This window comes from Triticum aestivum, chromosome 4B (genome assembly GCF_018294505.1).
Source record: "Triticum aestivum cultivar Chinese Spring chromosome 4B, IWGSC CS RefSeq v2.1, whole genome shotgun sequence".
In the NCBI taxonomy this organism is placed as follows: Eukaryota; Viridiplantae; Streptophyta; class Magnoliopsida; order Poales; family Poaceae; genus Triticum; species Triticum aestivum.
The window spans coordinates 527258135-527268628 of record NC_057804.1 but is presented as its reverse complement, the minus strand read 5'-3'; positions in this window follow the sequence as shown (position 1 = coordinate 527268628).

Genomic DNA, 10494 nt, shown 5'->3' with positions numbered 1-10494 from the left:
CCATTGTATACGGTGGTCAGAAATGTGCAAGGACGAAATAATGGTGTCAGGTCTTCGGTCACAATCACCTGGGGAGCCGGAGATAGGCCGGGGTAGTCAGCCATAATGGCGACTAGAGCATTGTCCATGCTGAGTTGGTGGAACACCCCGTCGATTAGCTCCACCTTTATGTCCGGATCCTCTTCGGAGGCCGGATCAAGGGATCTTCCTGGATCCTCGGGTTGTGGAGCCAGACTATGTATGCCCTCCACATCCCGACGCAGCTCCTGCGTCGAAATCGTAAAGTAAGGTACTTAACTTTGAAAAGCATGGGTCGGATAAACAAAATGTCCGCTTACCCACCACCGAGGGTTATTCATGGAGAACCCATTCAATGGGCTTGTCTGGAGGAAATCCTCCTTCTCCCCCTTGTACAGACCAGACAGAATCTTCACCAGATCTTCGGTCGATCCCGGCCCTTTGCGGCCATGACGGGTGGCATCATTTTCCCCGTTGAAATCCCACATGGGGTGGCCCCTGTATTGCAACGGCTGCACCCCCCGCATTATGCACATGGCCATGACTCCAATCATGGTCAATCCGGAATGGGCGAGCAACCTTATCCGGCCCATCAAATAATGGACGCCCTTGTCTTCCTCCAGTTGAGGGCTCCGCGGGCGCCAACTTAGGTGTTTCTTCAGAGGAGCCTTGCTGAACTCCGGGAGGCCGATCCGAACTGGGTCCAGCAATGGAGCGCCTTCTATGTAAAACCATTCTGAAGGCCAGTCTTTGGACGCCTTCTTTGGGGTTCCGGATGGATATCCGGTCCCGGCGATGCGCCATATTTCGGCACCGCCCACTTGATATATTGACCCCTCGTGAGAGCGGGGTACAAGGCAGAATAGCCTCTTCCACAGCGCAAAATGGGGCTCGATGCCCAGGAATAGCTCGCAAAGAGCTACGAAACCCACGATATGCAGAATAGAGGCGGGCGTGAGGTGATGGAGCTGGAGTCCGTAGAACTCCAGAAGCCCGCAGAGGAACGGATGTACGGGAAATCCAAGCCCCCTTATTAGATAGGGGACGAAGCACACCCACTCTCCTTTAGAGGGACTAGAGGTGGCCTCCGCTTGCTTCCCACCTTTGTAGGTGGCAAGCCCGGCTCGAATCGGGACCATAAAGGCCGGAGGAAGATATCCCTCCGCTTGAAGCTTCACCAGCTCGTTGTGCGGAACTGAGCATCTCCTCCAATCTCCTGGCAGAGGGCTGGGAGCGCGAGAAGAGGAGCCACGTCGACGGTCCATGATGGAATGGGTTTTTGGTCAGAAGCGCTCCGATGAGTACTCGCGAAAGAAGGATGGTGTGATTTGGATCTGGATTCTTATCTCTCTTATAGACAGATTACTTGCGCAGCTAGGGGGTAAAACATAAAAGATACCCTGGCTTTTCGCATTCGTGCGACGTGTGGAAGAAGGCCATTATTGGGTGTGGAAGCCAAGGAGCACAACATTTATAAGGGAGTCGGACACTATCCGGCAAGCACATGGAATTTTAAGGAGAACCCGCCTTACAATGCTGAAGACTATACATGCGCTGGACTCGACGTCATTGAAGCCTGGTTCGGGGGCTACTGAGGGAGTCCTGGACTAGGGGGTCTCCGGATAGCCGGATTATCATCATCGGCCGGACTCCAAGACTATGAAGATACAAGATTGAAGACTTCGTCCCGTGTCCAGATGGGACTTTCCTTGGCGTGGAAGGCAAGCTTGGCGATACAGATATGTAGATCTCCTACCATTGTAACCGACTCTGTGTAACCCTAGACCTCTCCGGTGTCTATATAAACCGGAGAGGTTTTAGTCCGTAGGACGAACATCCATTACAACAATCATACCATAGGCTAGCTTCTAGGGTTTAGCCTCCTTGATCTCGTGGTAGATCCACTCTTGTACTACCCATATCATCAATATTAATCAAGCAGGAGTAGGGTTTTACCTCCATCGAGAGGGCCCAAACCTGGGTAAAAACATCGTGTCCCTTGTCTCATGTTACCATCCCCCTAGACGCACAGTTCGGGACCCCCTACCCGAGATCCGCCGGTTTTGACACCGACACCCGTTCTTTCTGGTTTATGGAGCTGAAGTCATTCTCCCTCACGAGGTCAGACGTCGTTCCGCGCGGGTCCTGGCATTTGACAAGACGCAGCAGGATGCCATGCGGGGGACGGATCTCCTGCTGGGGGAGGAGCATCGCCGAGAAGCTGCCCTACGGGCAGCAAGGTACCAACAAGCACTACGGCGATACCACTGCCGCAACATCCGCCCCAGGACTCTCGAGGTAGGAGACCTCGTGCTCTGACGGGTTCTCTCCCGAGAGGGGCTGCATAAGCTCTCTCCCATGTGGGAGGGCCTGTTTAAGGTTGTTCATGTTTCCAGGCCCGGCTCCGCATGCTTGGAGACCCAAGAGGGGATGCCCATCCAGAACGCGTGGAACATCCAACACCTCTGAAGGTTTTACCCCTAAAAAAGGCCCGGTGTCTGTGAAGAAGGCGAATGCCTGTGAAGAAGCTGTGTTTTGGAAAAGGCCCGGTGCCTGTGAAGAAGGCAAACGCCTGTGAAGCTCGCCGCCCGTGACACTCTCACGTAGTAATGAGTGGGGCTGTACACGCCCCGGAGTCTCCGGAGTGCCGCCCTCGGGCCTCGGGGGCTCCCGCCCACGCCCAGTGGCAGCACTTAGCTCCGCACTGGTGAGAAGACGTAGAAGACTAGACTAGGTGCCGGACGCGGCTTCTTTCATTTGCTTTCCACAGTTGGCGTGTTTGTTCCTATTTGAAGTTTTTCTGAAACTATTGCCATTTCGAGCTCGCGACTCTCTCATTTCACTTATTCGTCTCGTTCTCTCCCGCGCAAGGTCTTGCGAGGGGGGTGGGCACCCTCGCGAGTATTTTTCTGTCCAGTAATTTGGAACATCCTTGATTCGAGCCTGCCGCGGGAGCACCCCTCCCAGTCCGTGCCCCACGGGCATCGCGACACGATCGCAGGGTTTTGGGTTGGTTCCCCTCACTACCAAGGTAGGAGACTACCCCTGCTGACTAAACTCTGGAGGACACAAGGCGCAGGATGAGGCACTGGCCTCGTGAGGCTAGGGCCGCGACGAGCCCCCTCAGATAAGTGATTTCCACGCACAGGCACACAGAATGAAAACATCATGCAGGGGAAACAACGCACCAATCAAAACAGCAACAGTTCAGCACCCCCCTCGGGGCAACGGATTACATTCTTTTTGTGCAGGAAAGAAAGGAAGGCAAAAGGGGGAGCGACTCGCTCGGCGCCTACTCTCAGCAAAAGCTCGTGCCGCCTCCGAAGCTCAGCTGGATTCCGCCCCCCGCTTCACTAGAGCGTGGCGGCGGGCCGACCCGCTGCCCTCTCCCAGACGAGGGCGGCGGTGAGGGGGCTGGTCGCGACCACCACTGGAGGAGCTGCTACCCGAAGGAGAGTCATCAGAGCTTGGCGGATCTCGGGCCCGGCTGCCCGCGCGCCCTCCGCCCCCTTCACCCCAACCAACACCGGGGCTGGGCGGGCGGCCGCGGTCATTGTCTTCGGGGCAGCATCCGGCCCGACGGGCGTCTTCCCCAAACACCCTCACATAGAGGGTGGCGTCGCCGTCGAACTTGAAGTGCAGAGTGCAACGCCGGCGCAGGGCCAGCACGGGCAAATGTTTGCCAGCCAAGGGTCAAGGCCGCCTCCCCGGCGGTGGAGACCTCCAAAGTAGCCCAAGAGGCCCTGCTGCAGCAACCATCTGCCTGAAGCCAAAGGCCGCCTGGGGCACCAGCTGGAAGCTCACCTATGAAGAAACGGGGAAGTTGGAGCCAGGTGCCGGTCGGGTCCGCCTACCACACGACGAACTCCGGCAGCACCTCCGCCGAGCGGAAGCACGGCCATGGGGGTCGCGCAACCCCAGCATGCCTCTCGATGGCAGCTGAACGCCCACCACTGCATAGGGGGCTGCTTCCACGGCCTCGGGAGGCCGCATCAAGGGCAGTGGGGAGCTTGCGAGGACGGCCCCGGTCGCGCTTGGTCGGAGGGGAGCCGGGCCCTTCCTGGCGAGCCTTCCCTTTCTCCGCGGCCGAGAACCTCTTCGGCGGAGCCATGAGGATGGCGAGCGGCCGAGAAGAAGACAGAGGGTAGCAAGGAGGGATGAACCGGAAGGGCTCACGCCGTTCCGTACATATACCCGAGGGAGGCCAACCGACAGCCTCCACGATCACAGGTAATCATGACCCGTTTTGCATGCAGGGACTTGTCAAATCATGCAGTTGCCAAGGTGTCGTGGGGGAGCCAGGATGCCCACGTCCAATCAACCGCCAAGCGGCGCCCAAGGCCGCAGGCTCTTGGGGCCCGTGGAGCTTCGCACTTGCCTCTTCACTTCTCTGCTAAGCCAAGTCCGAGCGCGCCTTGGGCACGGGGGCTACTGTCGGTGTTCTGGGAACGGGAGTACCCAGACTTGCCGGCCTGCGGCCTGCAGCATGGCTCAAGGAGTGGCCCAGTACAGCCCATCTACATCAACACATGCTCAAGACCCTCGCGAGGGACCAAGCCTCGCGAGGCGGGCGACAGGAGGCTTCCTCAGGCACGGCCTCGTCAGGCCGGCTCACGAGGAGGCGGAGAGATCAAGGCGGGGTACCTCACGAGGTGCCCGTGATGCAAGCCATGACAACCAAGGCCAGGCGGGCGCCAAGCGGGCGCCGGCCTGCGCAGAGTCCTTGTTTCCCCTATGGTGCAAAGGGGGCAAGCGCAGGCAAGGGTATCAAGCAAAGGCAACCATTTCGGTGCAACGACACCAAGACCAGCAGGGCGGCAGAATGGAGGTCATCGTGGAGCCCAAGCCAGCGTCATCGTCAGGGTCTTTTGTAGGCGAGGACCAACTTTAGTCAGGATAAGTGTAATAGATGTTCCCCTTCAAAATGGACAATTGTTGGCGCCCTTCCCGCTCAATATTTGGGAAGAGTCCCGGGGCCTTCGCCTATAAATAGGACTAGCCACCCACAGGGTAGGGCATCTGGACCCGATCAGATCGACACCCAAGAGAGAGAAAGAGAGGCGACTGAACTCCCCTAGCAGTTCATCGCACCCACAAAGAACAGACTGTAACGCCCTCGATGCGGCTATATCTCCCACGTGTTGAAGCACGACTTAGAGGCATAACCGCATTGAAAGCAATGTCGCAAGTGAGGTAATCTTCACACAACCCATGTAATACATAAGGGAAAGAGATACATAGTTGGCTTACAATCGCCACTTCACACAATTACATGAATAAAGCATTACATCATCCAGATACAATCAAGGTCCGACTACGGAACCAAAATAAAAGAAGAACTCCACATGCGACAAAGGTCCCCGATCGACCCCAACTGGGCTCCACTACTGATCAACTAGAACGAAACAACACAAAGGGCAAGATCTTCATCGAGCTCCTCCTTGAGCTTGGTTGCGTCACCTGCTCGGTAACATAGGCACCTGCAAACTGGTTTTGAAAGTATCTGTGAGCCACGGGGACTCAGCAATCTCGCACCCGTGAGATCAAGACTATTTAAGCTCATAGGAAGGATGGAGTAATGAGGTGGAGCTGCAGCAAGCGACTAGCATATATGGTGGCTACAATCGCAACTGAGAGCGAGAAGAGAGGGCAAAGCACGCTCGATAAAAGTATGATCAAGAAGTGATCCTATAGCAACCTACGTCAAGCATAACTCCAACACCGTGTTCACTTCCTGGACTCCGCCGAGAAGAGACCATCACGGTTACACACAGGGTTGATGTATTTTAATTAAGGTCAGCTTCGGGTTTTCTACAACCGGATGTTAACAAATTCCCATCTGCCACATAACCGCGGGCACGACTTTCGAAAGATAATACCCTGCAGGGGTGTCCCAACTTAGCCCATGACAAGCTCTCACGGTCAACGAAGGAATAGACCTCCACCCGAGACACTCCGATCAGACTCGGTATCCTGGTACAACAAGACATTTCGACAGGGTAAAACTAAACCAGCAACACCGCCCGAATGTGCCGACAAATCCCGATAGGAGCTGCACATATCTCTTTCTCAGGGCACACTCAGATGAGACTAGCTACGAGTAAAACCAACCCTCAAGTTTCCCCGAGGTGGCCCCGCAGGCAGTTCAGTTCGGACCAACACTCAGAGGAGCACTGGCCCGGGGGGGTTAGAATAAAGATGACCCTTGAGTCTGCAGAACCCAAGGGAAGGTGGTAGGTTGTTAGTGCAAATGATAAAACCAATGTTGGGCATTGCTGGAGGATCTTTACTTAAGGCGAACTGTCAAGGGGTTCCCATTATAGCCCAACCGTGTAAGGAACGCAAAATCCGGGAACATAACACCGATATGACGGAAACTAGGGCGGCAAGAGTGGAACAAAACACCAGGCATAAGGCCGAGCCTTCCACCCTTTACCAAGTATATAGATGCATTAATTAAGTAAGATATATTGTGATATCCCAACAAGTAAACATGTTCCAACAAGGAACAACATCTCCATGTTCCAACAAGGAACAAACTTCAATCTTCACCTGCAACTAACAACGCTATAAGAGGGGCTGAGCAAAGCGGTAACATAGCCAATCAACGGTTTGCTAGGACATGGTGGGTTAGAGGTTTGACATGGCAATTTGGGAGGCTGACAAGCAAATGGTAGGCATCGTAGCATTGGCATGGCAAAAGAGCGAGCGAACTAGCATAGCAAAGATAGTGGTGATTTCGAGGGTATGATCATCTTGCCTGAGATCCCGCAAGGAAGAAGAACGAGTCCAAGAAGAAGACAAACGGTCGTAGACGAACAAATCCTCACAACTCCGGAACGAAACTGAAGCTAACGAGAGAAGCAACCCGGAAAGAAACAAACAACATAGTAAACACACAAGCATAAACAAGTCATGATGCACAAACAAGTATGATGCATGGCCGGCTTAATGAGGCATGGCATGGCAAAGTGCAACAAACAATAGTACAAGTTAAGTGGAGCTCAATATGCAACGAGGTGCATGTTGACGGAACACCACATCAATTATTTAGTTATCTCTCGTTTAAGCTACCCAACAATATTAACTGTTGGTTAACATGGCAAGAGGGTGAAACATAATTAAACTACACCATCTAAACAATTTAAATGGGGCCTGATATAAAAACAACAAATCCGGTAAATCCCCATATGCATTTAGCAATTTAATGCAAAAACAAGTTTAAACATTTTAAATGTTGTTATCATGATGCGGATGACATATACAAGGTTTATGCAATTTTTTAAGAAAATGTTGACATGAGCATGTTATGAAGCATTTGGTCACCATGGCGGAACAAAAAGGGTGCCACGGCGGCGAAACAAAAATGGTGCCACGGCAACATTCCGGTCCCGGTAACTCATGGAGATACCGGTGCAAAAGGAGGCGTGCGGATGTGCGGAACATGCTAGAGATGGTGGGGTGATCCCGGTTACCGGGTTCCCACGGTTCATCGGCATGACGAACGAGGAGGAACGTGCATGAAGCAAACGGGCACGGTGCAAACATAGGGTGCATCTCATACAACACATGCATTCGGTCCACGGACGGCGTCTCGGGGTTATACCTTCGAAGCGTGCGTTTTCAGAGCGATTCGAGTCGTCGAGGGAAGTAGTCGTTCGCGGCGTCGGTAGAGGTACATCTCATAGTGGAAGTAGGTGTTCATGATCCGTAGATGTTCGGGGTCCACGGGGTCTTCGAGGGTCGACGGTAGTGGTACATGTTTTTGTAGTCGTCCAGGGTCGTCGAGAGAGGTACTTGTCGCATCACCGTGTAGTCGATCTTGGCAAGCGATGGTCGTCGTGGTACTTGGCGAATCCACGTAGTCGAACATGGGTTGTAGTGGTACTTGACGCTCGTAGACATCCAGGGTCATCGTAGAGGTACTCTTCGTCCATGAAACTAGCAGTGGAGCACACTCATGCCTCGGGTCTTTGCGGATGCAAACAGCAGCACAGGGCTGGCCGAGGCAACGCGGGACAAGGGCGAGGCGACGCCGCGGGGTTGCGGGAGGCGAAGCCACAGGGCGGCGCGCGGGGCAGACGATGGGGATGGCCGAGATGAGGAGGACCCGGTCCCTAGACCTCGGACCTAGCCGGAGACGGGCGAGGGAAGGGGCGGTCAGGCGACCGACAGGGCACGGCAGGCTGCTTGGTGGAGGAGTCGCGCGGGCGAGGAGGCGCGCGGGAGCAGGGTCGCACGCAGAGGCGACGAGGAGGAGGCCACAGGCGAGGGAGGAGATTGGGCGTGCTCGGGGACGAGCTCCGACGGAGCTGCTCGCTGTCGACGGCCGGAAACAGAGACGAGGCAGAGGAGGGGCACGGGCGCAGGAGGCTGAGAGGGGCGATGGGTTCAGGCGCTGCGGGTGGAGGGAGAGTTCGGGCGCAGTGGAGAGCTCGGCAGCGGGGCCAGCAGCGGCAGCCGCGGGAGGCCGAGGCCGGCGAAGGTGCGGGCGTCGAGGCAGGGCGACGGAGGTGGAGGCGCGAGGCGGAGAAGGTTCGGCGGCGGGGTCGCGCGCGAGGGCTCTGCTCCTCTCTCTCCCTGTGAGGATGGGGGCACGAGTGAGGGAGAGGGAGAGATCGAGACGAGGGACGCGAGGGGATCGGTGATGCGCTGCTCGAGGAGATGGGGGTCGGGCGCGAGGAGAGGGAATCGATCGATGAGCGTGTGGCGGCGGCACAGACGGAGAGATCGACAGGAGGGAGTCGGGCTAGGGTTAGAGGGGGGCGTGGCTGGGCCTTGGGCCGGCTTAGCCTTGGGTCAAATGGGCTGCGGGGAAGCGGCCCTCTTCTCTCTCTCTCTTATATTTTCTTAGCAGAAAACAATTAAAGAGAAGAAAAGGAAAGAGAGGGTTTGGGAAAGGATTTGCGCATGGAGACAATTTTCCCGAACTCACAAAAATGAGCTCGATCCAGGAAAAATAGAAGTGGGCATGATCGAAAGATTTAAATTCAAACTCATTTGAAATTCAAATGGGTTTGAACTAGGACTTGATGAAAGGAAGGTCCAAAAATGTTCGGATTTTTGGTGGAGCTCCGGAAAATGATGAAATAAATATTGGCAAGGTTGGAGACCAAACTTGAAGCAGAAAAGGAACGAAATTATTTGTAAGTGTGTTTTGGTGATTCCAAAATAGTGGAATATTTAATATAGCTCCCTAATATTGGAGGATATGTTATAAAGAGAAGTCACCATGTGAGTCCCTCGATTTAAATGGATCAAAAAAATCCATATAATTTATTTAGTTGAGGTTTTAAAAATTAATGATATGATGGCATGATGCAATGCAAATGATGCAACAAACAAAACAAATCACATGACGAAACTCGGAGTAGCTGGAAGTCTTCTGGAGCGTCGGTCTCGGGGCGTTACAACACTCCACCACTACAAGAGGATCTCGTCCCGAGATCTAGGATGGCACCGGAGAGAAATGGAAGAGGAAGAGAAGAGGTAAAACTAAGTTGCTTCTTTGACCAATGAGTGAAACCAAAGAACCTTGAGAGGTTGAACAAATTGAAAGAAACAATACAAAGGAGATGAACGAGATTGCAAACAATCCGTTAGAAAGAGGAACAAGGAACATTACGAGAACTTGAAGTTTGCAAAGACATGAATCAAGAGTTTAATGGACAAGATAGAATTCGAAACCACTCCGGTTAAAACAAGATGAGAGGGGAAGAATTCGGGCAGTACTCCGGTTGAACATGGAAGGAATAGAACATGAACTTGAGAAGATGGGATGTTACTTGATGAAATCAACAACACACTGCCTCCGGAACTATTGAAAGAATGGCACAATGGGTAAGAAGGATTTCAGACAGCTCTCCAGTTGAGGAAGGAGGGAAAACTTGATAAGATTAGAGAACTCGAATGAAAACACGACACTCCGGTTAAATGGATAAGCAAGAAAAGAACACGATCCTCACGAATCGAGATGGTGAGTGAAAAGAGCAACGTCACAATGCCTCCGAAAGAAATAATAGAAGATATATCATTGGAATAACAGAATGGAGAAGAAAATGCCAACTTCTGCCACAAATAAGTTTGGAAAGCATCCTTGCAAAGAAGAATTGAACGGAGTTGTTGGAAAATCAACAACGAAAAGCACAAGCTTGTAGTGGGCTTATGGAAAACATCTCAAAATTATGAGGTGACAACCGGCCACTAACGGAAACAATTGCTTGCTTGAGATCAACGAAGAGATGAAAACTTCTTCCACCAAGATGATAAAGAGATAACTTGGATCATTGGCAAGCACCACAAATAGCAACATTCCCAATGGAAGGCTTTTAGGTGAAATATGACACAAGATAACTCCAACAACGAGGTTGATGGATTTAAAAATAACTCATTCTTAACAACATGTGAATCATGGAACATGAACTCAAATTATCAAGAATGACATAATACCACCTCCAAAATATGGTAGAAAGAATT